Source organism: Tenrec ecaudatus, chromosome 12 (genome assembly GCF_050624435.1).
Source record: "Tenrec ecaudatus isolate mTenEca1 chromosome 12, mTenEca1.hap1, whole genome shotgun sequence".
Classification (NCBI taxonomy): domain Eukaryota; kingdom Metazoa; phylum Chordata; class Mammalia; order Afrosoricida; family Tenrecidae; genus Tenrec; species Tenrec ecaudatus.
Genome location: NC_134541.1, coordinates 103,855,985 through 103,882,386, shown reverse-complemented (window position 1 = coordinate 103,882,386; position 26,402 = coordinate 103,855,985).

Here is a 26,402-nt window from a genome sequence, read left to right as displayed (position 1 = left end):
AGAGCCTCGTGCGAATGCTGAGCACACTGGAGGGCAGGCTGGAGCTGGACCCCGAGCTGTGACACCACCCTGCCCATGGCCCACCCATGTCCACACCACATCCACAACCACACCCACACAGCCACACAGGCACTGAAAGTGCCCTGAGATGCTCAGAGAACAAATGTGTGGCTGTCAGAGACCCAGCTCACCTCACAGGGCCCTACCCATCCCTCTCCTGCTATTTTGTCGCTTGTCACCCAATAAATTCCTCTTTTTTTCCCCCAGTATTCTTTTATTGGAGTCTAAATGCTGATCCCATTAAAGCAAATGATCAGAAGAATAAAGGGTGAATGAAGAACAGACAGACTCAACTTTCTCCCAAAGAGCAGCTGGTGGTTTTGAACCACTGACCTTGCAGTTAGCAGCCCAACGGCAGTGGTGGTTCAGAAGCAGACTCTCGTCTTGGAGGACAGAGCAGGGGACCTGCTACCATTCCTGGCCTGGTGGTAAGAAGAGCAGGGGTTGGTGAGGGAAGGCCCAGCAGTGGTCATCCCATGTCTGGTGGCTGAGTGGCAGCATTGCCCATGTCTTTGCACTTGGAGGAGCAATGAGGTAGGCTGCCCCTGTAAGGCTGTGCAGCCTTAGAAACCCACTGGGAAGTTCTGCTTGGTCCTGCAGGGTGACTGTGAGTTGGCATGGCTCAAGAGCACTGTCTAAACTGAAGGCAAGGATGCTTGATTCGGTTCTGACTCAATTATGACCACTGGGTGACTGGACCTTCTACAATGCAATACCTGCCCCCTCCTCCTCCACTGATCCCCAGTTCTAGGCAGAGCCAAGTCCATTAACTGAGCACCACCTGCTTGCCATGCCCTGGGAAATTAGAGAAACATGTTCCTCTCCCTGCCGATGAGGAGCTAACCCATCGGCAACTAGAAGTGGATTCAAGGAAATACAAGGGTGCTTTCAATTGTCTCACAGCCACCCTACAGGACTGAGCAGAACCACCCCTCTGGGGTTCCAAAGTTGTATGCCTTTACAGGAGCAGAAAGACTTGCCTTTCTCCCAAGTAACAGATAGTGGGTTCGAACTGCTGACCTTGCAGGTAGCAGCCCAACACATAGCCCGTTCCTCCTAGTTCCCCTAGCTCCTCACTATCATGAGTCTCTTGATGCTACAAACAGATAACGCTCTTAGCTGCTGTCTGGTAGGCTGTCGTTTCAAGTCCACGTGGAGGTGCCTTGGAAGAAAGGTCTGATGGTCTTCTGAGAAACCAGCTCTTGAGAAGCTCATGGACCTCAGTTCTACTCTGACCCAGCTGAGACCCTCGTGACTCAGAACTGACCCCGTGGCAACTTGTCTATGCTTTAGAATGCCCCTCATCTGTGCATCCTTCTTGTCCTCCAGGTCCCAGGGGCCTGCAGAAAGAGCGAGGCTTCCTCCCCTGTGTCTGACAGTCAGAAAATCCTGAGTGCTCTCCAAATAAGCATTCTACCCACAGGACCCAAGCGAATCACACCTCCCACCATCAATTCTGACCCTTTCTAGAGTCTCCAAGGCTATAAATCTTTTTTTACTTATATCATTTTATGGCAGCTCTTACAGATATCATAAAATTCCATAGTTCAATCATATCAAACAGGATTGTACAATTGCTACCACAATCAATTTCAAAACATTTTCTTTCTTCTTGAACTCCTTGATAATAACTCCGCTTTGCCCCGTCCCTCCCCCCACCATACCTGCCACGAACCCTTATTCCTTTCTTTTCTATAATAGTTTTTCCATATCTTACACAATCCTTTTAATCCATTCACATACAATTCTGTTGTTCAGTCTTAGCAAGTGGGGTTATACAGTCGCCAATGCTATCGGCTCCACATTTACCCCGTCCCTTCCCCCTCTCTTCCCATACCCTCAAGGGACCATTACTTCTGTTACTATTTCTGAAGGGTGATCTATCTTGACTTTCAGATACTGAACGATCTTGAATATACAAATGAGCACAATGCAAATCTAACATGATTAATGAGGTAAAACAAATAAAAAGCATAATAGTACAGGGAGGAAATATTAAAGAACTAGAGGATAGTTATGTGGTTCATCAGTGCCATACTGCACCCTGGATTTATCATCCCTTCTGGGTGGCCCTTCTGAGAGGGACTGTCCAATCATCTTACAGGGACATGTTTCTACATTCCTTCACATCGATTTGCTTGCTTATTTTTCAACTTCTGATACCTCTTCCCCTTGACACCTATGATCACACAGGCTAGTGTCCTTCTTCCATGTGGGCTTTGTTGCTCCCCTGCTAGATGGCCACTTGTTTAAATACAAGCCTTGAAGACCCCAGGTACTATATGTTTTCATAGCCGGGCACCATCAGCTTTCTTCACCACACTTGCTCATGTACCCATTTTATCTTCAGTGATCGTGTCAGGAAGGTATCATACAATGCCACATTATTAGAAAAAAAACCTGCTTGAACTGAGGCAAGATTTAAGTAGAGACCCAAAGCTCGTCTCCTTCCTTGTTACTCTTGCCTAAAGAATCCGACCATGGCCAGACCACTGCTGTCCAATGTCCGTCCCTGTGTAGTTTACAACTGCAAGGCTGTAAATCTTAAGGGGCACAGGCAGCACTGTCTTTCTCCCTTGGAGGGGCTGATGGATTGAACTCCAATGTCCTTGCTCAGTCCAAGAAGAATCTTGCTGGGAAGAAAACTTTTTTTCTAGAAACATAGCAGATGCTGGACTCAGAATCCCATGCCTTGACATCTGAGGGGCCAAGGAGTCCTGGTGGCACCATGGTTAAGTATTCTGCTGCTAACTGAAAGGTCAGAGGTTCAACCCCACTGGCTGCTGCTTAAAAGACAGATGAGACAGTCTGCTTCCATAAAGACTTACAGCCTTGAGAACCAGATGGAGGGGGAGGTGTTCTGCTGTACTTGACAGGGTCATTGCATGTTCAAATCATCCCAACAACGGTGGGTTTGACTTGGTTTAGGGGAGACACAGGGACGTGAGGGCAGGCAAAACAGAAGTGCTAGGACAGGGCTCGTGTAGAAGTGACTTTACATATTAAGTTAATTTCCTGTATAATTCAAGAGCCTGATATGGGGGAGGGAGGAAGGTGGAAAATGGAAGGAGTTCTTTGAAACATGCTGAACAAAGAGCAAGCCCCATAATTCCATCCACCAGTAACGGTCATGGAAATTGGTTGTCCCTAATTTGAATAATCTTGATGGCATCGTTATTTTTAATTGTGATGAGTGGTGGTAATGTGCTAATAAATAAGATGAGAGACAGGGTACAACCTTGGCTTGTCCCACAGACGATAAGCATTCAAGCAGGCTTGAGGAGGGCAGCTCTGGGAAGGGGGCCCCGGCACCATAGGCACCTTGGAGCTCAGAGACTGTATCTGAGAAGTGATTTTCTCCACTCTCAGGTCAAGTAACTCCACACACCCCTTCAAATGCAGATCTAGATACATACATCTTGATAGATCGAGATCTAGATCTGTATGTGTGTATAAGCTGTTCTTGAAAGCCTTGTGCCTGCTTTGTTGACAGAATTGCCCGGACCTAAGGTGAGGCAGGTGCGTGCTGACCCGGGACAATCTTCTCCTCTAGAGAAGGTGAAGCTATTCTCCGGGGTGAGAAGTGTTAGAGGGGAAGGTGGCGTGGGCTGGTGAGCAATGGAGCCCAGAACCAAGATGGCCAACAAGCTAGGACTCAACCTTATCAATGCCACCTTAGTCCTCAGTAAGACGCTGCCTTGGGGGAATGAATTGTCATGAGAATTGGAAAAAGCTGACAGGAAGAAAAAGAAAAAGCAACGTGGAGAGGGCTTGAGTGCCAGACAGCCGCAGAGCTGTTTACATTGTTGATGTCTTTGCCAGGCTCTCTATCAAGCAGATCATTAGGTCAATAAAGTTTCCTCGAAGATGACGAGTGGTGTTAAGTCTCTCTTCTTAGCACGCCCGAAGACCCCAGGCCAGTGTCTCTGGGGAAGCAAAGCCCATGGCCATCCATCTATTCTGACTCACAGCTGCACTTTAGGGGGAGAACTGACCTGTAACTTGGAGGGCTAAGGCGCACCTGACGCAAGCCAAAGGATTTTCAGCCACCTCATGTGTTTGTGAAAGTTGGACATTGAATAAAGGAGCCTGAAGAAAAATTGATGCCCTTGACTGCTGGTGCTGGCGGAGGATTTTAAAAGTACCACGGCCTGCCAAAAACACAAACAAAGCTGTCTCGGAAGAAGTACAGCCAGAGTGCTCCTAGGGGCAAGAAAGGTCAGATTGTGTCTTGCGTCTTTTGTACATGTTGTCAGGGCAGATCGGGCCGGCAAAGGACATCTTGCTTGGTAGAGGGTAAGAAAGAGCATGACCCTGGACGAAATGGATCGTCCCGGTGGCTGCAACAATGTATTCAAACATAAGAGCAATTGGGAGGCTGGTGCAGGACCAGGTGGAGCTTCGTTAGGTGGTACATCGGGTCCCCATGAGTCGGAACCCATGCCACAGCACCTCCCAACGACACCCCCGTGGGGGTGCAAAGCTGTCCACTCGTTCTGCCAAAATAGACTGCCACACCTTTCTTCCCAGAGCCTCGGGGAAGTTTGAATGGTTGGCCTTTCAGTGAACAGCTAAGCGCTTAACCACTGTGCCACCATCGGTCCTTCATGGAAGCAGGTTACCTTCACTCACCCCAGGAGACATTGGCAAAGGTTAAGGTCCCCTTGCTAGGAGGCATATCCTGAAAAGCCCAGATTTGAGTCCAAAGACATGCTCTTAACATTGTCTGTATTTTGATGGGTTCATTGATCAACTAGTTCCTTAATTTACTAACCAAGTAAGGGACGAGCAGTCCAACGGCCAGGCCACGTGTGTTAGACTGGGTTGACTAGAGAAACAAATTCATTGACACTTATTCATATGTGTATAAGAAAGAGCTTTATATAGAAGAGCAATTGTACATTAAAAAAAATCTCAGCCCAGTCCAGATCTAGTCCTTAAGTCCAATATTAGTTCATCTGTCTGTTACTAGTCTGTAAATTCCTCTTCAGACTCACATAACACATGCAATGACTCTGAGTGCAAAAAAATCACACAGGCCAGTGGGTAGAAAGTCTTGTGGATCCAGTGACAGTGGAAGCATCTTAGCTCTGGCATGGGTCTCCACGTGGCTCCTCCAGCTCCAGGGCTCTGGTTGGCATCAGTGTAGCTCCATGTGTCCTGTTAGCAGAAGGTCTCGAAGGGAGATAAAACAGAGAAAAAGTGTCTCCCACGAACAGGGAGGAAAATAGGAGTTGCCAGAATCCTCAGAAGGCCATGCCTACCTGATTGACAGGCTAGACTCCACCTCTTCATAAATTGACAGATTATGTAACTGCCACACGACTTGTGTTTCCAGAAATGTTTGGGAACTGAATTAACTCGGGAAGACTGTCCACTCACCCATCATGCCAGTACTCAGTGGAAATGAACCCGCTGTGTCCTCTGTGAGGTGCCAGTCTCTCCCCAGGTCAAATCACCTGAACGGAAGTGGTCGCTAGCCATATCCTCCCCTTTTCCCCCCACAAGCAGATGCTGGGGTTCAGCCTCACCTGGCGATGCAGCCTCACTTCACGCCCTGTAGCCTACTGATCAGACTCCTGTGGAGTGCCAGGAAAGTGTGGGTGGAGACGAGTACTGAGCTAGCTGTGGGGTCCATCAGGAGGTCCGCTCAGTAGGGGAGGGCTAACATTAGTGGCAAAGGACAGATTGGCAAGGACCTCTGGTGGCACCACCAAGTAAACATTGGATTGGTAACCACAAGGTCAGTGGTGCAAACCTATCAACCGCTCTGAGGGAGAAAGGTGAGGCTCTCTGCTCCCATTAAAAAAAATCCCTGTATAAGGTTGCTCTGAGTCGGAACCAACTCAACGGCAGTGGGTGGACGCATTGGTGCTTCATCCTGATGGGGCTGTTTATTTAGCAAATGTTGGCACTTGGGATATGGAGAGCAGCTGCAGGTACCAGTTCCCGTGACTCAGCAAATGTTCTCTTTGATCACTTCAAGGCCTGGGCTGCTCTGGTTCAGGCTGCCCTCCCCACGCAGAGGTGAGGACTCTGGGCTCAAGGACTGCCCTTCCCCTCAGGCTCCCTGTTGCTCTTCTCATGACCCATGGCAACCATGTGACAGAGGAGAGGGATCCCGCTGGATTTCCAGGGCTTGCCATCTTTGCAGAAACCACTAACACAAACCAAGCTCACTGCCCTCAAGTCAATGATGACTCATAGAGACCCTGTAGGACAGGGTAGAACTGCCCCTGTCAGTTTTTAAGACTGTAGCTCTTTTCCCTGTTTCCTTGTGTTTCTGTATTGACATGATTCATACACCACACAATTCAATAGTTGAATCATATTGAAAGAGAAGTGCAGTCATCACCACAACTAATTTGGGAACTTCTTCTTCTTCCTTGTGCTCATTGCTATTAGCTCCTTGATTCCTTCTACCCCTGCCTTCCCATAAGGAACTATTAATCCAGTTACTGTCTCTACAGATGTGCCTACCCTGAATTTCATATAGGAAAATATGTCATATAGAAAAACATACCAAAAAACAACCATAACAAAACAGAGAAAAATCTCAACTCAAAAGAATGTAGAAAGCTTTAGAACATATGTTACATGGATCGAAACAAAAACTCACTCCCATTGAGTCAATGCCTGTTCACAGCAACCCTATGGGTAGAACTGCCCTGTGGGTTTTACTGAAGTCGAAAGTCCCATCTTTAGTGTCTCCCAAGACCGGTCCCAGCAGCTCGGGCAGCAGGCAGAGGTTCAGCAGCCAGGCAAACCAGCTTCCAGAAAGCTCTCGGTGCCCGAGGTCTGCAGGCATCGGGCAAGTGCCCTCCACACAGCCAAGAGGCCTCAAAGGAAGGTCAGCCCAGCCAAAGGGCGATGGAGGAGAAGCCCAAGAGGAGGTCAGTGAGGTTGTCTGCGAAATGTGCACCTGCAGAACACAGCCCAAAAAAAGGCGGCAGGAAAAGACAAATCTTCAGACAGAAAAAGGTGCAAGCCAACGGGAAAACAGACTGAAGGAGCTGACCCAGAAAGTAAACAAGATTGACCTGCCGAAAATAGAACAACAAACTGAGGAGAGGCCAGCCTCTGATAAAGCAGAAGAAAAAGAGGCCAAGTCTGATGAATGTTCACCTACCACGTCTTATCAGTGGGCCCTGTTACCTCCCTTTTTGCACAATCCGGAGGAATATTTTTACCAACTATTTTGTAAGTGCTCTAGAAATATGTTTAAGAAGGAGGAAATCCCACTTTATCCCATTTGTAGGAGTAAATATTTTGTTTTGTTTTAAGACATGGAATCATTTACTGTTGTGTATTTTGTGGTAAAACCAGAAAATAGTGGGATGTTGAATTGTGGGAAGCTTTGACTGTCTGAGGTGCTGGGATGAGAGGGAGTGTTTGTATCCCTAATCCAAAGCATACTTACATGCCATTTGGAGTCAGTGTTTGCATGACTTGACGATTTTAAATTTGTTTCCATGTTGTGTGTGGTTGTTGTTTGAGGAGCATTGAGGACTGCGCAGGGCCAGGCAGGGTTCCATTCTGTTGAGCATAAAGGTCGCTATGGGTTGGAACTGACCCATTGGCACCTAACAACTACCATTCATCAACAGCGGGGGGTGGGGGTGAGAACTGCAACCAACTGGCCAGGGACTCTCTGGGATAATGGGAATGAAGAACAGCCTCTGGCGATTTAGGGCTCATGGCACCCAGGCGTGGGTTTCTCTTTGTAAAATGCAGTTGCAGTTTACTGGAAAGATGTGTTCCTCTTGTGGGTGGCCAATCCTACAGCAAAAGAGGAGTCCCCAAGCAACTCTCAGGGCCAGACATAATACAGCAAACATCATGAACGAATGATTACTCTGAGGAGGGACACTACTTTTCTGTTCTTCCCATGAACATCAAGGGCACTGACTCAATATATCTCTGCCACAGACCTGTGAGGCCGCCATCCCAGAGATCAAGATCCGAGTCAAAAGGACAGGAGTAAACCTATGGGCCAAGAAGAATCTTGACCAAAAGTGGGGAAGTAATGGAGACGTGTGTGTGTGTGTGTGTGTGTGTGTGTGTGTGTGTTTAATGGAATCCAGACCTTCTGGAACCACTGAGGCTGGATGAGTCCCTGAAACTATTGCCCTGACCTTTAAACTTTAAGTCTTAAGTCAAAACAAGCCCATGGAATCATCTTTGAATTAAAAAAAAAAACTCATTTTCATTAGTAGAGTGTCTCTGCTTTGTGCTCCTTCCAAAAACTTCATCTCTGTGAAATTAAATTGGCCACAGCAGCTTGACCAGTTGTGGAGGGATCGGGGGGAGGGGGAGGAAGCTTGGGGGCTTGTGGGTAATGAACTTAAGATGAAGGGTAAGGGAAAGAATCCTGAGAAGGATGGTACAATTAAAGGAAATTAATCCACGCTACCAAGTAGTCGTGCACGTGGAAATTGTTGGCATGGTACCGCTTTGGCTGTGGGTACTTGCACCAACAAAATAAACCATCACCTATTTAGGGATGGAGAGAAACAAACCAGCCCCCATGCTGTTCATGAGCACAGCATTCCTCCTGGCCACGTTACAGTGTCACCTGCCCCGGGCCCCGCTGCAGGGACCCACCCACACCCACACCCCAGGCACCTGCTAATCATAAGAAACAGCTATGGCAGACAGCCTGGCTACAGACCCCGCTGGCTCCCCGGACCTGTAGGCCAGCCGTGGAGCCAGGCTGCCTGCTGCGCTGCTGGGATTGAAGAGATGTCATTAGAAAATGATTCATTGCCCTCTGCCTTAATGAAGACTCACACCCGAGGGCTTCCAATTACCCAATCGATGGCTGTAGCACAGCTCCCAGCCCCCGGCTCCTGCTTCTCCTTCCTGAGAAATGCTTGCAAGAGGCCCGAGGCATGCTTTCCCTCCTCGCCTAGGCCGACCCAAGCCCAGGGAGGAAACAAGGCAGACAAGGGCTCCGGTAACTTTCCCTGGGTCTGAATCAGGAATCTTCTGCGGCTGGGCAGAGAAAGCAGGGGCAGCCCGGGTTCTAGCTCAGTGGGGACTGAAGGGAACAGCCACTTTAAAGACTGGAGGTAGCCACTCTGAGTTCCTCGTACAGCGCCTAGGGCCCTAAAACTTGCCCAACCATGGTCTCTCGCACCTGGAGCGACAGAGGACAGCAGAGTCAAGGATGAAAGGAATAAATGCAATGTGTGGCTTTGCCTCAGCAAACACCTCCTCCCGTGCCATGAGACCAGCAGAACTAGATGGTGCCCAGCTACCGTGACTGGGCTTTTTATTCAAGGTTTTCTAGATAGAATCTTGATCTACAGGAGGGAGGGGGGTACAGAATAGGATTTCGGATTCTAATGGAGCCCAGATTTTTCTGGAACCGTGGTGGCCGAAGGTGTGCCTGAACCTATGACCCTGAGATCATCGTTAAACCTTAAACCAGCAATGTCCCCTGAAGCCTTCTTAAAGCCAGTTCGTGCCTGTGCTCCAGTAGTAAACACGTGAACATGTGCTCTTTGAGGAGCTATCTACAACTCGAAGGGTTCGATGGGAACGTGGAGGGGGAGGGGAGGCAATGGGTGAGTTTATGTCCATGAGCGGGGAGCAGGTCAGAAAGGAGTGTGAGGATGGCTGCACAACTCCAAGACAGTCATCAACGTCCCCAACGTGCACGCACAGAAACCGTGCTGCCTCTGTTCTCAACAATAGTAACAAGAGTGTTTCTAAAGGAACCCTGTAACATACTGGTTATGTAGTGGTCTCCTAACCGCAGGGTCAGCAGTTTGAAACCAACAGCCTCTCTGTGGGAGACAGATGAGGCTTTCTACTCCAGTAAAGAGTCACAGTCCCAGAATCCCACAGGGGCAATTCTGCCTTGTCCTGTCACGTCACTGTGAGTTGGTCTCCATTCGATGGCAGTGAGTTTGGGTTTTGTTTGAGAAAAGCATAAGAATCCCTGGTGGTTGTGTGCTCAGCTGATAACATGAGGTCAGGGGTTCAAATCTAGCAGCTCCTCCCTGGGACAACAATATGGCCATCAGCTCGCAATACACATTGACTGCCTTGGAACCTCTGTGGGACAGCTCCTCTCCATCCTGCAGGGCTGTTACAGCCGAATGAACTGGATGGTCATAGCTAGGGCAGCACCATGTAAACGGGCCGCAGCCTTGGAACCACGCGGCATGTTTGAGGACTCGGGGTGCTGTGGCGTGACCCAGGGGGAGCAGGGGGCAGTGAAAGACGGTGACACCAGAGCATACCCACTGCAGTAAGAGAGGTCAGAAGGGAGACGGGAAACGGCCTGGGCACTCGGAGCATTTGAATGTGAACACCTGCTCGCCCACACTGTGTGCACTTGCTGCCGATATGCTGAGCAGTCCCTCGTGGTCCACTGATGACCGCCATACCTTTCTGCAGCTACCATAGTGCCAACGAACTTTACAGCATGCCCTGGTGGTGCACTGGTGAGGTGTTCGGTTGGCAACCCAAAGGTCAGATGTTCCAACCTTCTAGCCACCCAACAAGAGAAAGATGAGGTATCTGCTCCCCAAAAGATTCACAGTCTGTCCTGTAGAGTCGCTGTGAGGGGGCATGACCCTAGGACACCCAGCAGCCCCAGTGGGTTGTCCAACTCCCTCTGGGTCCTAGTGCTCCTGAAACTGGTGGGAGATCTGGTCAAAAGCTGTGTATGTGTGTGTTGTGTGTATATGAATGTATGTGTATATGTTTAGATATTTGTGTGTGTGCATGTATGTATATGTAGTATGTATATATGTGGATGTGTGTCTATGTGTTTATGAGTGTGTATGTCTGCATATGTATAATTGTGTATATGTGTGTATGGGTATGTGTGTATGCATGTATATGGTGTACATGTATGTGTATTTGCATGTGTGTGGGTGTCTGTGTGTGCATATGCATGTGTGTAGTGTGTATATGTGCATGTGTGTATGTGTGTGGTGTGAGCTTGTGCTTCTGTATGTGCATGTTACACCCACCTCCCAGCAGCCTCCACTCCGGACTAGTCTGGTTGCCCTGCCCCCATCGGAGAACTATTCCATGGCATTCCCTCCTGCAGGTCACACTCCAGAAGGGGCCTGTCATCTCCGGCGAAATGCTGCGTCTCTGCTGCAGCCTGTTCACAGCAGCAGCCAGACAACTGATCTCCATGTTCTCTCACTGCCTCCACGGAGGGCTCAGAACTCTTTGTTGTGTCCTCTGTGCCTCCTTCCCAAGAACAGAGTGAAGTCCACACATCTTTGAAGAACTTCCTTAGGGGTTACTTGGCGGGGTCACCTGTAGCTCAGGTATGTATCGAGTATATATAGAGTGGAGTGTATATAGAGTCGGTTGCTGATGCCAGAAGGCCCTCCCTCACACCCAAGAACACCTCTCCCAGCTCCTTTGGAATACAGATGAGGAAACTATGGCTTAGGTCACCTCAAAGGTGAAGTCAGCCAGAAGCCCAAGTTGTCAGAATCCGGTGCAGTCAACTCTTTTATTTCCGGAGCTTGGGCAAAGGCTCATCCATGAGGATGGAGGACTGACACCTGGGGTCTTTAAGGAGTCTATTTAGTGAACAAAGGTCTGGAGATATACTTCCAAAGCTGAACCAATGAAAACTTTATAGAGCCCAACAGGCCAGCTCTTTTGCTGAAGACAAGGCATCGGGAGAGACCTGTTGCTGGAGGAGGTGTGTGTGAGGAAGACCCTCGGTGGGGAGTTAGCACGGTGGTCACACCATGAACTTGGACACGCTGGTGCTGTGAGCGTGGCGCAGGACCAGGCAATGTGTTGGCTGCTGACCCGGGTAGCCCAGAGTCAGGGTGGGCAGAACGGCAGATAGCAGGAACATCCATCTGCGCATCTACTACCCATGTCCAACGGGTGCTGGGCGTCAGTTTTGGTGCCTCCTAGGTACCAGGCCTGGTGCACGGAGCTGGGCCCCCAGGCTCAGCCCCTTGGGGTTCACCATGAACAAGAGGGGAAAGTGAATCCTGGCAGGACTGGTCTTGAATCTGCAACCATGCGAAGAAGTCCCAAGGGAGCATGCGAAGAACTGGCAAGTAGAACAACCACACAGTATTAGAGTCCGAGAAGGTGGTCCTAAGGGAAGGACACTTCTTCCAAACTAGGGGGAACCCTGCAGGGTGTGACAATCACTCGGCAGGCACTGAATGATCGCTTAGTGCTGAACACACTGCCCCCTCCTAAACACGAGATGCCGCACCATGATTCTCCCCAACATGATTCTCCCCACACTCGATTCCAAGCCCTCGCCTGCCCAAGCCAGAGCTTGGTTCCTACATCCTCTCTGACCCCTTCTCCAAGAGCTGCCGCCAGGTCATACTTCTAATCATGATCAGGTCTGTCTGCCTCAGACAGGTTTTCGACACCAGACCAGCTCCCCAGTGCAAACGCCCCAAGAGAGGCATGGGATGTTTCTCGCTAACATGTGAACGACCGATACCTGGCTGTGTGAGGGATGCCAGCGAGGACAGCGGCCACTACCCCTGGACAAGAAGGAACTCAGATGATGGTACTGGCTTCACATATATGACGATTTGGGAGAAGAGAGCTTGAATGACTTCTTCCCATTGGAACTGTAAGAAGACAGACGGGTTTCTTGGTCACACAGCCTGAACTGTCCAACAATGAAAGGGGTGACTGCCTCACCCTCTAGGTAGTTCAGCATGGGCTCCCTGAACGGTCATGAAGTCCTTGTGGTGCAGTGAGCTAATGACAGGAGCCCACCAGCCAATCGGAGAGAGAAGGACGAGACCGGCTGCTCTTGTGAAGATGTAAACGCTGCCCCCCAACACCCTATAGGAAAGTTCCGCTCTGTCCAATAGGATCGGTGTGAGTGGGAACTGACTCAGTGGCAGTGGGTTTGGGATTTAGATGACCAGGAATGGAGACTCTCTGGCCACACAATATCTGTAGCACCTGCGGACTCTTGGCATCGACCATCCAAAAATTGCGTCCTCCGAATTAGGTTGAAAGCCCTGTTCTTCCCACAGCCTTTCCCACCTCAGTGAACAGCGCTCAGCCTTTCTAGTTACAACAAACCCAAGCCGTTTCTATCGTGCCGGTTCCGCTTCATGGCAATGACTCCGTGTGTTTCAGGGCAGGGTTCTCAATGGCTGTCATCTTCCAAATGCACACCTCCAGGCCTGCTTCTTCCTCCTCTGGGCACCTCTGGGTGGACTTGAACCACCAACCTTTCAGCTAATAGCCAAGTACATAGTGATAACTCTTTGACTCCCCTAGGGTTGCCATCCTTCCAGTTATGCAAAAACCTCTCCATCTTCCTGAACCCATCTCTCTTTCACACCCCATGTCCAACATGCCATGAAATCCTATAAACTCTAGCTTCACCTACATCCAGACCTTGAATACTTCATTCATCTCCATGGCTACCGCCCTGGTGAAAGCCACTGATGCTCAGGCATCCCTGTGTAGTATAACACCAGGTGTGAGGCCCCAAAAATGCACAGATCCGGGGCTAAAGGAGCTTAGAATGTGGCAGATGAAAAAGACACGAACTAAATAATCACACAAACATAACTCACCACTGTAAGTGGCCCAAGGGGAGGACTCTGTTGCTATGAGATGGATAACTTCATTATCTCCGTAGCATCAATTGTGTTTTAACTAGACCCAATCATCTCTTACACAGTTATAGAACTGTAAACACTTTAATTGGTTTTCACTGGCTTATGTCATTCTCCCAGAAACCTGGTGAGGTAGAAAAGGCAATGATTCCGGTTTCCATTTCACAGATGGCGGGGACTTGTCCAGGTAAACTGAGTGATCCCAAGCCACACGCCTCGGAAGGCATGGGACTGCTATCCCAACAGCAGGTGTCTCTTGCCTTCCATCTAATGACGGTTTGTGACGACGAGCCTTCAACGTAAAGATGCTGCAGATGCACTGTTGTGGTGGTCGTTGGGAGCCAGGTGCCAATTCTGACTCATCACAACTCTATACACAGCAGAATGAAATGCTGCCTGGCCCGGCGCCATCCTCACAATCTAAGATCATGGTTGCAGCCACTGTATCAATCCATCTCATCAAGGGTCTTCCTTTTTTTTTTTAATCATTTTATTGCGGGCTCATACAACTCTTATATGCATCGCAATCCATACATACATCAACTGTATAAAGCACATGCGTGCATTCGTTACCCTCATCATTCTCAAAACCTTTGCTCTCCATATAAGCCCCTGGCATCAGCTCCTCATTTTCCCCCTCGCTCCCCACTCCCCACTTCCTCATGAACCCTTGGTAATTTATAAATTATTATTTTGTCATATCTTACACTGTCTTGTGTCTCCCTTCACCCACTTTTCTGTTGCCCTTCCCCCAGGGAGGAGGTTATATGTAGATCCTTAAACCGGTTCCCCCTTTCTACCTCACCCTCCTGGTATGGCCACTCTCACCATTGGTTCTGAAGGGATCATCCATCCTGGATTCCCTGTGTTTCCAGTTCCTATCTATACCAGTATACATCCTCTGGTCTAGCCAGATTTGTAAGGCAGAATTGGGATCATGAGAGTGGGTGGGGAGGAAACATTAGGTACTAGAGCAGGGGTCCTCAAACTTTTTAAACAGGGGGCTAGGTCACTGTCCCTCAGACCTGTTGGAGGGCCAGACTATAGTTTTTTAAAAAAACTATGAACAAATTTTTATGCACACTACACACATCTTATTTTGAAGTAAAAAAGCAAATATGGCAAAAACACCCAGTGGGCCAGATAAATGTCTTTGGAGGGCCGCATGTGGCCTGCAGGCCGTAGTTTGAGGACCCCTGAACTAGAAGAAAGTTGTGTTTCATAGTTGCTACGCTACACCCTGTCTGGATTGTCTGCTCCCGTGACCCATCTGTAAGGGGATGTCCAGTTGCCTACAGATTGTCTTTGGGTCCCCACCCCACATGCCCTCTCATTCACAATATGATTTTTTGTTCTTTGATGCCTGATACCTCATCCCTTTGATACCTCATGATCACACAGGCTGGTGTGCTCCTTCCACGTGGGCTTTGTTGCTTCTCAGCTAGATGACCGCTTGTTTACCTTCAAGCCTTGAAGACCCCAGATGCTGTATCTTTTGATAGCCGGCACCATCAGCTTTCTTCACCACATTTGCACCTATGTGTCTTCAGCGATCATATCAGGAAGGTGAGCCACATGATATGGTTTTTTGTTGTTGTTGTTCTTTGATGCCTGATAACTGATCTCTACGGCACCTTGTAATCACATAGGCTGGAGTGCTTCTTCCATGTGGGCTTTGTTGCTTCTCAGCTAGATGGCCACTTGTTTACCTTCAAGCCTTTAGGTCTTCCTCTTTCAGGTTGCCCTTCTACAGGCACAATATCCTTTTCCAGGAACTAGACCAATAGTAGCATCGTGATAAACAGTCCTTGCTTCCCAACCCTTTAAAGAGGTCTTGTGCAGCAGATTTACCCAGGGCAATGCAGTGTTTGATCCCTTGACTGCTACTCCAATCACCTCATATGCATGTCACAGTGAAATAATGAACAAGGAAGATGGAAGAACTGGTATGTGAAAATTCGTGTTCGGTAGGATACTGAATGTCCTGCAGATTCTCAATAGAAGGAACAAATCAGCCTTGAAAGAGCTACAGCCGGAATGTTCCTTCGAAGCTCAAAAAGGGGGCTCGTGTTTGGGCATCAAAGCAGGACGAAGTGGAATGACACAACCACAACTGGTCAACCATACCAGAGATGGTGAAAGAGAGGGAAAGGTCCCAGCACTTCCTTCAGTTACACACAAGGTAGCCACATGTCATAGCTGGTGGAACAGCAACTAATGCCATCAATAACTTGCTACTTGGTACAGCTTCTTACAAAAGGGCCATGAGCAGCCGCCACCAAGAAGAGAAACAGGAGCATTCAAAGTCCCCAGAAATGTGACCTACTGAAGCCCTTGGAGGAGCTCAAGGTCTTCTTGGCCAGACCATTTCTTTGCTATTTATCCAGCGAATTAATTTGGATTTCTGATCAAGTCATATCTCTTGTTCTTGGGCATCATTTTACACCATACATAATAATGAAACTCGCTCTGTCTTTCATCCTTCCTTCCTCTGGCTTCGTTTTCCCTGTCCCACTCCCAAAAAGGTTTAAGGCGAACACACCTAGCTCATAAAACAGAAAGTTATGAAGTCTAATTAGCAGATTATTAATTCATAAGCTGGAAGATGGAAGAGACCTTATAAATAAGGTTCAGAGAGTTTAACTAAGTCATCAAAGCTATAAAACTCCCTTCAATGGCGATTGAATGCCTACTAGGTATTGATACTAGGTGGGTTTTTTTTCCTTTTCCTTTAATGCATAGTTAATTGAGCCCTGCGATGGGGAAATAAGCATGTCTGAATACCCAGTGAGTGTCACAAGCTGCACACTATGTACCGGTTCACGTGCATGATCTCATGGAGTCATCACAAGAGTTCTTTGTAATCAGAAGTATTTGTTGATAGTCCAATTCTCTCCTGTCTCTGAAAACCTGTTGTTGGTGCTACGTATTGTGGAGTAGATTTGACTCGGTGGCCCGACATGCAATGGAAGAAATGCTGCCTGTCCCTGTACCAAGCTCATAATCTTTCTAAAGCTGAGCAAATTATTGAAGCCACTATGTCAAGTCATCTCATGATGGTCCCCCTCTTTCTCGCTGCCCTTCCACTGTACCAGGCATGATGTCCTCCTCCAGGGACCAGCCTCTGCTGATGACGTGTCCACAGTATATGAGACAAAGTTTCCCACTTCTTGCTGCTAAGGAACAATTTTTTAATCATTTTATTGGAGGCTCTTACAGTTCTTATCACAATCCATCCATTATGTCAAGCACATTTGTACATATGTTGCCATCATCATTTTCAAAACATCTTCTTTCTACTTGAGCCCTTGATATCAGCTCATTTTTCCCTCCCTCCCTCATGAACCCTTGATAATTTTTTTTCAATTTTTTTCATGTCTTACACCAACCACTGTCTCCCTTCACCCAATTTTCAGTTGTTCATCCCCCTGTGGGTGAGGGAGTTGCAGTCAATATGTCGATCATTGTTATCAGTTCTCCCTCCCGCCCCCCACCTTCCCCCCTTTCTAGTATCACTACTCTCATTATTGGTCTTGAGGGGTTTATCTGTCCTGGATTCCCTGTGTTGTGAGCTCTTATCTGTACCCATGTACATGCTCTAATCTAGCCAATTTGTAAGGTAGAATTGGGGTCATGATAGTGGGGGGGAGCATTAAAGAACTAGAGGAAAGTTGTAGGTTTCATCAGTGCTATACAACACCCTGACTGGCTCATCTCTTCCTTGTGACCTTTCTGTAAGGGGATGTCCAATGGTCTACAGATGGGCTTTGAGTCTCCACTCCACACTCCCCTTCATTCACATTGATATGATTTTTTTGTTCTGGGTCTTTGGTGCCTGATACCTGATCCCATCGACACTTCATGATCACACTGGCTGGTGTGCTTCATCCGTGTGGGTTTTGTTGCTTCTCAGCTAGATGGCCATTTGTTTATCATCAAGCCTTTAAAACCCCAGATGCTATCTCTTTTGATAGCCCGGCACCATCGGCTTTCTTCACCACATTTGCTTATGCACCCATTTGGTTTTCAGCAACTGACCATGTCGGGAAGATGATCATCACAGAATGCTGGGTTATTAGAACATAGTGTTATTGGGTTGAGGGAGTACTTGAATAGAGGCCCAATGTCCATTGGCTATATTAATACTAAACCTATAAATATATGTACATCGATCTATTTCCCTATCATTATATATAAATATATTTACATACATGCCTGTATTTAGACCTCTATAAATGTCCTTTGTCCCCTAGTTCTTTCCTCAGTTTCCTCTAAGGACCACTCCAACAGCACTTCCTCCAACATACTCAGTTCACTCTTCTAGCAGTCCATGGCATATTTCATATTCTTCACCCAAACCATAATTCCTCTGCAGTTTTCCTTATTCATTATCCAGTTTTCACATGCATATAAGGCAACTGAAAATATGATGGCTTGGGTCATGTGCACCTTAGTCTTCTGAGACTGAAGCTGTAAAGCCCTGTAAAGGGAGCTTTGGTGATGTAATGGTTAAGCACTAGGATACAAACTGAGAAGTTGATGGTTCTAACCTGTCCAGCGACTCGCTGGGAGGAAAGTCTTAGTGATCTGCTCAGTCGCAGCACAGAAAACGCTACGACAGAGTTTGACTCTGTCACATAGGGCCATTTGAATTGGGATTGACTCAAAGGTGCCCAACAACAACAACAGGGTCCTACAAAATAGGATGGAAATTATCTGACAAAGTTTGCTTGCTGTTGCTGGCCGGGGCCTTGGGAATGAACAGCACTCTACGCCAAGTGGGATAACGAGAGAGGGGCTTTCATAAAAGTGCGTAAATGCCGAAATTACAGTCATGTCCTTCACTAGCTCAATGACCTTTCCAGCCCCCACCCTACATTCCCAGTAACTCACCAAATCCACATCCGGTTGCATGGCGGAGCAATAGATGGATGCTTAGCAGAAAAGAAAGCAGGGTGCTCACAAGGAGCACTGGTGGCACAGAGGGGCAAGTGCTAGTCAGCAGTTCAAACCCACCAGCTGCTCCACTCAAGAAAGATGAGGCTTTCTGTTTCCATAAAGAGTTGCAGTCTCAGACACTCGATGGAGCAGTGTAACCAGTGGCTAGCCTGGGCTTGAGCAAGCGTCTCTTTCTGTTCCAGGAGCTTTCTTCCTTGGCTTAAGTCTGAGACAATGGATAAACAGAAGCTCCGACGTGTGCCAGATAGTTATAGCACAAATCCAGAACACCTGTGGCTCCAAGAGCTGGTCCTACGACATAACACCAAACCCAAAGGACACCAAGAAGTTGCCAGTAAATCCACTCTGACTCCTGGGAACCCAGGTGTGCTTGAGCAGAACTGTGCTCCATGGGGTGTTGGGGGGCTGGTTTTTGGAAAGTCGATCACAGGTTTTGCTCCCAACGTTTCTCTGGGTGGACTTAAACTTCCAACCATCTGGGTGGCAGTCAAGGGCACTGACTGTTTTCAACTGCATTTGTAATTGTTTGGCCAGTTGGGTGCCTGGCCTACGCCGTAGTCCTGTGGCAGTCTTAGACTCATTTTGGGGTTCCTGGTCTTGGGCCTCCTTTTCTATTGCCTCAATGGTTCCTCTCTTTGGAACATCTGTGGTGGTGGTTAGAATTTATGGAAACTCAACCTATTGGAATGAAGGTCTGGGTGGAGCCCAATCTGTCAATCAGGTTGACACCTGATGATACCTCCATGGGGGTGTGGTCTTTTGTAGAAGAGAGTCATTGAGCAGAAATTCACTCTCTCTTGTCCCCTTGGCCTTCTGGGGGATCTTGATTCTATGTCTGGTTCATCAATCTCCTGTCCTATTGCCTGCCGATCCTAGGAGCCACCAGCAGACTGTTGACCTTGGATTCATTCTGCTGTGCACCTACCAACTTCGGGTCTCATGCTTCATCTTTCTGCTTTGTGTTCCTCAGGCCCTGCAGCTACAAGAGGCAGCTTATATCTGACCTATGGACTTGAATCAGACTGGAGTTACCGACTTCTACAACTGTGTAAGTCATTCTTTGATAGAAATCTCTTTTGATACCTGCAAGCATCTCTGTTTTTGCTTCTCTGCAAAGCCCAGCTTAACGCAGCATCTTTGGTCGGTGGTCAGGAGCCATCTATCGGTTCTGCTCCAGTGGGACCCCATGGAGTCCTGGTGACCAAACCCATGTTCCTCCCTGCTCCATCGACAAGAAACCTGGGCACACGCCTTTCCTTTCTTCACCTTGGGATACTCTCTGCATTTGGCAGAACACACCCATCAAATGAGTCTCTGAGCTCAAGGGGACGAAGGGGATAAATAAAAAGGGAAAGTCTTGCCATTAAACCGGACAGTATGAGTAGTAATTAAAAAACCCCATTACACCATTTCACTGGGAACACTCTAGCCCTCATTAAGCTGAAAACAGAATTCCTTCAGGGAGAAATCATTTCTCGTTTGGTTTCTGGCCGGATGGCTTTGACTTTGAGGACATGTCCACAAACTGGCATCTGAAAGCTCCACCCCAGCCGCCAGTCTTGCCCCTAGGGGTGTGTGTACCTGGCAGGTGAAACCTGATCAGAAGAGTGGTCTCATTAAATCCCCTTGCTTGTTTCTCTGCTGTAATCTTTATTACCATGAGAAGGAAGGAAAACGAAGAGGGAAAGGGGGAGGGTGGCAAAGAAGAAGCAAATCTCCGAGTATCAACACATCAATCTCCATAACGACTACTCAGCAAGATCATTCGTTTCCTCCGAAGATCCCAGCCACACTTGCGCAATGGCGATTTATTGGGAAACAAGCTGATCTGTGTGCTATGCTGTTTTATTGAAGTTGGAGGGAAGGAGAGGCATGGGTGAGATAAATGACAGTGAGAAATGATGTAACATTAACAAGCCCCAAAACCCTGAGTCCCATCTTCAAGGTCATGGATAGAAATGGGGCCATTGATTGCACTGTGGAATTAACCTTGGAGTGCTTGCCAGAATTCGGGTATTCTGGCCGAACAGAAGCTGGACTTTGGATGCATCTGGGGGGGGGGGGGGTGGAGGATGACGCAACCCATTTGCAACTCCCTGGAGGCTGAAGAATAACTTGGGAAGAGAACCAAAAGCCTGGTCAATGCTGGGGTTTAGGCAAATTGTAGATATTTCTGATGAGCTGGGGCCCCAACAGAGGTCATGTTAGAGGAGGTCCCTAACAGACTCCAGGATAACACACTAAACTCAAAGGTAGACCAAGGAACAGCATGGGTCTCTATTCTGGTGGAACAGAACAAGAAGGAGGTTGAGGAAGAGGAGGAGGATATGAAAGGTGTAGCTAGATGCCTCCTAAACCAACAGCTGCCTCCTTTGCCATGAGACCAAAACAGCATTGTGCCTGGCCACCATCACAGAACAGTGGCTACCTACACTTCATCAAGATCAGTAGAAGACTCTGATCAAAAGGGGGAAGAAATGCAGAACAGAATTTCAAATTCTCATAGAATCCAGACTTTCTGGAGTCACTGGATGAATGCCCCAAAACAATGGCCCAGAGATTATGTTTAGGTTTTAAACCCAAAACATACACCCAAAAGGCTTCTTTCAACTAAACAATAATTTCACGTAGTTAAAAGTATATAAGGTCTACATGGGATCCGTATCTATATGGGATCAAACAAGCGGTGCTGATTTGGTTGTTGTTAGGAGCCATCAAATTGGTTCCAACTCATAGCAACCCTAACACAACAGCATGAAACACTGGCCGGTCCTGCACCACCCTCATAACTGTTCCCACGCCTGAGCCCAGTGTTGCAGCCCCTGTGTCAATCCATCCTGTGAAGGGCCTTCTTGTTTTTGCTGCCCCTGCACCTTCTTAAGCATGATGTCCTTCTCCAGGGACTGCTTTTTCCTGACAACATGTGCAAAGTATGCAAGACAACATCTCACTGTACTTGCCTCGAAGGAGCACTCTGGCTGTACCTCTTCCAAGACAGATGGGTTTTCCTTCTAACTGTCCATGGTATTTTCCACATTCTTTTCCAACATCAAAATTCACATGCATTGATCCATTTCCACTCTTCTCTATCTTGTGTCCAACTTCCACATGTATAGGAGGCCATTGAAAATACCATGGCTTGGGTCTTAAAGGCTTGAAGGCAAACAAGCGGTCATCTAGCTCAGAAGCAACAAAGCCCACATGGAAGAAGCACACCAGCCTGTGTGATCATGAGGTGTCAAAGGGATCAGGTGTAATGCATCATCAGAACAAAAAATCATATCATAGTGAATGAGGGGAGAAGTGCAGAGTGGAGACCAAAGCCCATTTGTCGGCCACTGGAGATCCCCTTACAGAGGGGTCTAGAGGAGGAGACGAGCCAGTCAGGGTGTGATATAGCAACGATGAAACATACAACTTTCCTCTAGCTCCTAAATGCTTCCTCTCCCCCATCCCCACTATCATGATCCCAATTCTACCTTACAAATCTGGCTAGGCCAGAGGATGTACACTGGTACAGATAGGAACTAGAAACACAGGGAATCCAGGGTGGATGATCCCTTCAGGACCAGTGGTGAGAGTGGCGACACTGGGAGGGCGGAGGGAGGGTGGGTTGGAAAGGATCTACATGTGACCTCCTCCCTGGGGATCAGACAACAGAAAAATGGGTGAAGGGAGACATTGTACAGTACAACATATGACAAAATAATAATTTATAAATTATCAAGGGTTCATGAGGGAAGAGGGAGAGGAGAGGGAGTGGGGAAAATGAGGAGCTGATGCCAGGGGCTTAAGTGGAGAGCAGATGTTTTGAGAATGATGAGGGCAATGAATGTACAAATGTGCTTGACACAATTGATGTATGTATGGATTGTGATAAGAGTTGTATGAGCCCCTAATAAAATGATTTTAAAAAGAAAAACGAAAATACCTTGGCTTGGTGAGGTGCACCTGAGTCCTCAAAGTACCATCCTTGTCCTTCAATACTCATGCAGCAGATTGACCTAATGCAAGGTGTCTTTGATCCCTGGGCTGCTGCTTTCATGAGTATTGATTGTGGATCTGAGCAAGACAAGATCCTGGACAACTTCAACCTTTTCTCCATTTATCATGATGTTACCTGTTGGTCCAATCGCACCTAGAAAGGTTAGACTGGGAGCTTGCTGGGCGGGTGCGTGTTTGTGCTAATGAGGGAGGAACAATTCGGGGGGAGATTGGTGGCACAGCGTGAAGACTGTCAGTCATGTCACTAAGTGATACACAGGAAACTGTCGAGTTGGAGTGTGTCCTACTGTGTACATTTCAACGGCAGTTGAAAACAGAAAGAGAGAAAAGGAAAGCTGGCTCGGGGTGCAGAAACAAGACGGGAGCATCAGGGGTGCAGCACCCAAAGCTGGAGTGCCAGGGCTCTCAAGTAGCACTTGCAGAGTGAGGGCCTAACCACTCCCAAAGGAAATGGTGCACAGTCGCATTTCACAGGAAGAGAACCATCTCAGCCCCTGGGAATGTGGTGTCACTGAGCCCCAGGTCACCTGTGCACCAGGGACCTGGGACAATGCTGGGGAAGAGAGCTGCAGTCTCAGTGTGGCACCTCGGAGGAAGGGCAGGCCCAAAGCAGTAGCTCCCTGGCCTGGCAAGGCCTTGAAGGGAGTGGGGAAGCTTCGCTATTACATCCTGCAGAACATGGGACCCAAGCAACTCGATGGTGGGGGTGGCCCTCGCTGAGAGCAGCTATGAAGCCAATGCATACTCTTGTTCACTTTTCAAGAACTGCTGTGGCCGGCCTCCTGGGCACAGGGATTTAGAAGGAGCATTTGCAGCTTCCGCAATTTCGGGAAATGACAGCATTGCAGCTCTCCTGAAACGTGGTGATAACGAGGACATGAGCCACCTGAAGGAGCAGTCTACCACACGTGAAAACAAAGCAAAATTCACTGCCGTGGAGACGTTTCTGACTCACAGTGCGGTGGTTATATAACCTGGTGTCCGTTTGAGGATTCAGAGTGAAGGGGTGGAGTCTAGTCTGTCAATCAGGTCATAGCCAATGAGGCTTCTGTGTGGGCATGGCCTTTTCCTGAGGATTCTGGGAACTCCTGTGTTCCTCCTTGGAGAAAAGAGTCTCTCTCTCTCTCTCTCTCTCTCTCTCTCTCTCTCTCTCTCTCTCTCTCTCTCTCTCTCGGCTCACTCCCTGCAAGACATTATGGACAATGAGTCTGATGGAGTTACACTGATTCAGCCACAGTCAAGCTGGAGGAACCACCCTGCCAGCGCTGAGATGCTTACAATGCCCCTGGATCCACAAGACTTCCCACCCACTGGCCTGTGATCTTCCTGCATTTGGCATCATTGCATGTATTTCATGAGTCTGAAGAGGACTTTATAGATTGGGATCAGACATGTGGGCGAATATAGGATTATGGACTCGATCTGGACTGAGCTGGAATGTTTTCTCAATATTCAATTGCTCATGTATATAAAACTCTTTCTTATACACCTATGAGTGTGTCAATGAATTTGTTTCTCTACTCTACCCAGAGTAATACACATAGCAACCCTATAGGAAAAGCTAGACCTGCCCCTGTAGGTTACTGAGATGATATCTCTTTCCTACTTAGACCTCTTTAAATTAGTGTTGAAAAGCAAGGATGTTACTTTACGGATTAAGGTGCTACTGGTATTGTCTTTCACTTCTATGCATATGAAAATTGGGTGTGGCCCAGCCTATGTGACCACAAGGTGTTGATGGGATCAGATATCAAGCATCAATGACCCAGAACAAAAAAAAATCATATCAATGTGAATGAGGGGGAGGGTGGAGTGGAGATCCAAAGCCATTAGACCATTGGACATCCCCTTACAGAAGGTCACAATGAAGAGACGAGCCAGTCAGGGTGCAGTATGGCACCAATGAAACATACAACTTTCCTACAGTTCCTTAATGCTTCCTCTCCCAACTATCATGACCTCAATTCGACGTTACAAATCCAGCTAGACCCGAGCATCTACACGGGTACAGATAAGAGCTGCAATACAGGGAATCCAGGACAGATAAACCCCTCAGGACCAATAATGAGAGTAGCGATACCAGGCGGGGAAAGGGGGGGAGGAGGAAGAAAGGGGGAACCAATCACAAGGATCTACATTTAATCCCCTCCCTGGAGGACAGACAACAAAAAAGTGGGGTGAAGGGAGACAGCAGTATATGTAAGAAATGAAAAAATAACAATTTATAAATTATCAAGGGTTTGGGAGGAAAGGAGGAAGGGAGGGGGGAGAAAAAAATGAGGAGCTGATACCAAGGGCTCAAGTAGAAAGAAAGTGTTTTGAAAATGATGATGGCAACAAATGTACAAATGGGCTTGAAACAATGGATGGATGGATTGTGATAAGAACTGTATGAGCCCCAAATGAAATTTTATTTTTAAGAAAGAAAGTTGGGTGTGGAATAAGGGAGATCAAAGAAGCATCCATGCATTTGAACTGTGGTGCCGGTCACAGTGCCCAAAGCAGAAGCAGATCTGTCTCAGAAAAAGTACAGCCAGAATGGTCCCTAGGGGCAAAAATGGCAAGATTTTGCGATGTAAACGTTGGACATGTTATCTGTCAGGGGAAACCAGTCTCTGATAAAGGACATCATGCTTGGTAAACTTCAGGGGCAGCAAAAAAAAGAGAGGAAGCTCCTCAATGAGTTAAATGCATACAGCGGCTGCCTCGCTGGACTCAGACTTAAGAACAATTTGAAGACGGTGCAGCAAAGTGTGCTTTGTTCTGTTGTGCAGAGGGTGGCTATGGGTTAGAACTGACTCCAGGGAACCTAGCAACAACTGCTCCCTAGGCCAAGACAAACACAAACCAAACCCCTGCCACTTACAGGCATCCTTCATGGGGTCTCCAAGACTGCCCGTCTTTCCAGGAGCAGACAGCCTCGTCTTTCTCCCGCAGAGCTGCTGGTAGGTTTGGTTTGGTAACCTTGGGCTTCACAGCCGGATTCCTAGCCCGCATTGCTAATAGAGCCCCTCTATATGGGCCAGTAGAGAGGGAAACACAGCTGATGCATGGGCACGTGATGCCATGTTGGGCATGACCACTAGGGGGTGAGTTGAGGTCAGCTGATTATATTTCTGATGTGATTTCATTTCCACCTACAGATGGCTGGAGCCCAGACCATGTGAATCTTGTTCCATTTCATATTGAGGGGGGAAAATCAAGAAAATGTTAATATTTGCTTCTTTCAGTCGGGCAGGGAATCAGTTGGGCTAGGTTACATTATCCATCCAAGGTCAAAGGGCAAGTAATGAACCTGACTTGAAGCCCAGGCCTCTATGGTTCTACTCACTCTGCTGTTTTCTTGACCCCTACTTGTCCACGTTGCTTTTCAGTGTGTGACAGAAATATCAATGCTCTTGGGATGGTATTTCAAAAAGAAAGTCACAAATTGGAGGGGGTGCCACAGGGGAGAGTATTCCCAGGGCCCCTGAGAGATTGCACGGCTTTAAATGAAGAGGTGGAAGCTCGTCCTGGAGGACAATGGATATCAGAGGTAATGAAGACTAAGCCTTAGTCGCTGTGATAGGCTCAGAGAGATAAAGTAAATCCCCAAAGTCACACAGCTAGTATGGGGCAAAGTCAGGAGATAAGCCCAGACCGCATGTAACCCCAAAGCCCATGTTCTTGAAAGTTGTGATCAACTTGAGTTGGCTCCCTTAGCATCTTTGACCCAAGATGTGGGGACTAGAGATAGGGGTGTTAAGGAGATAGAAAAGGCAGGGTTTAGGGTCT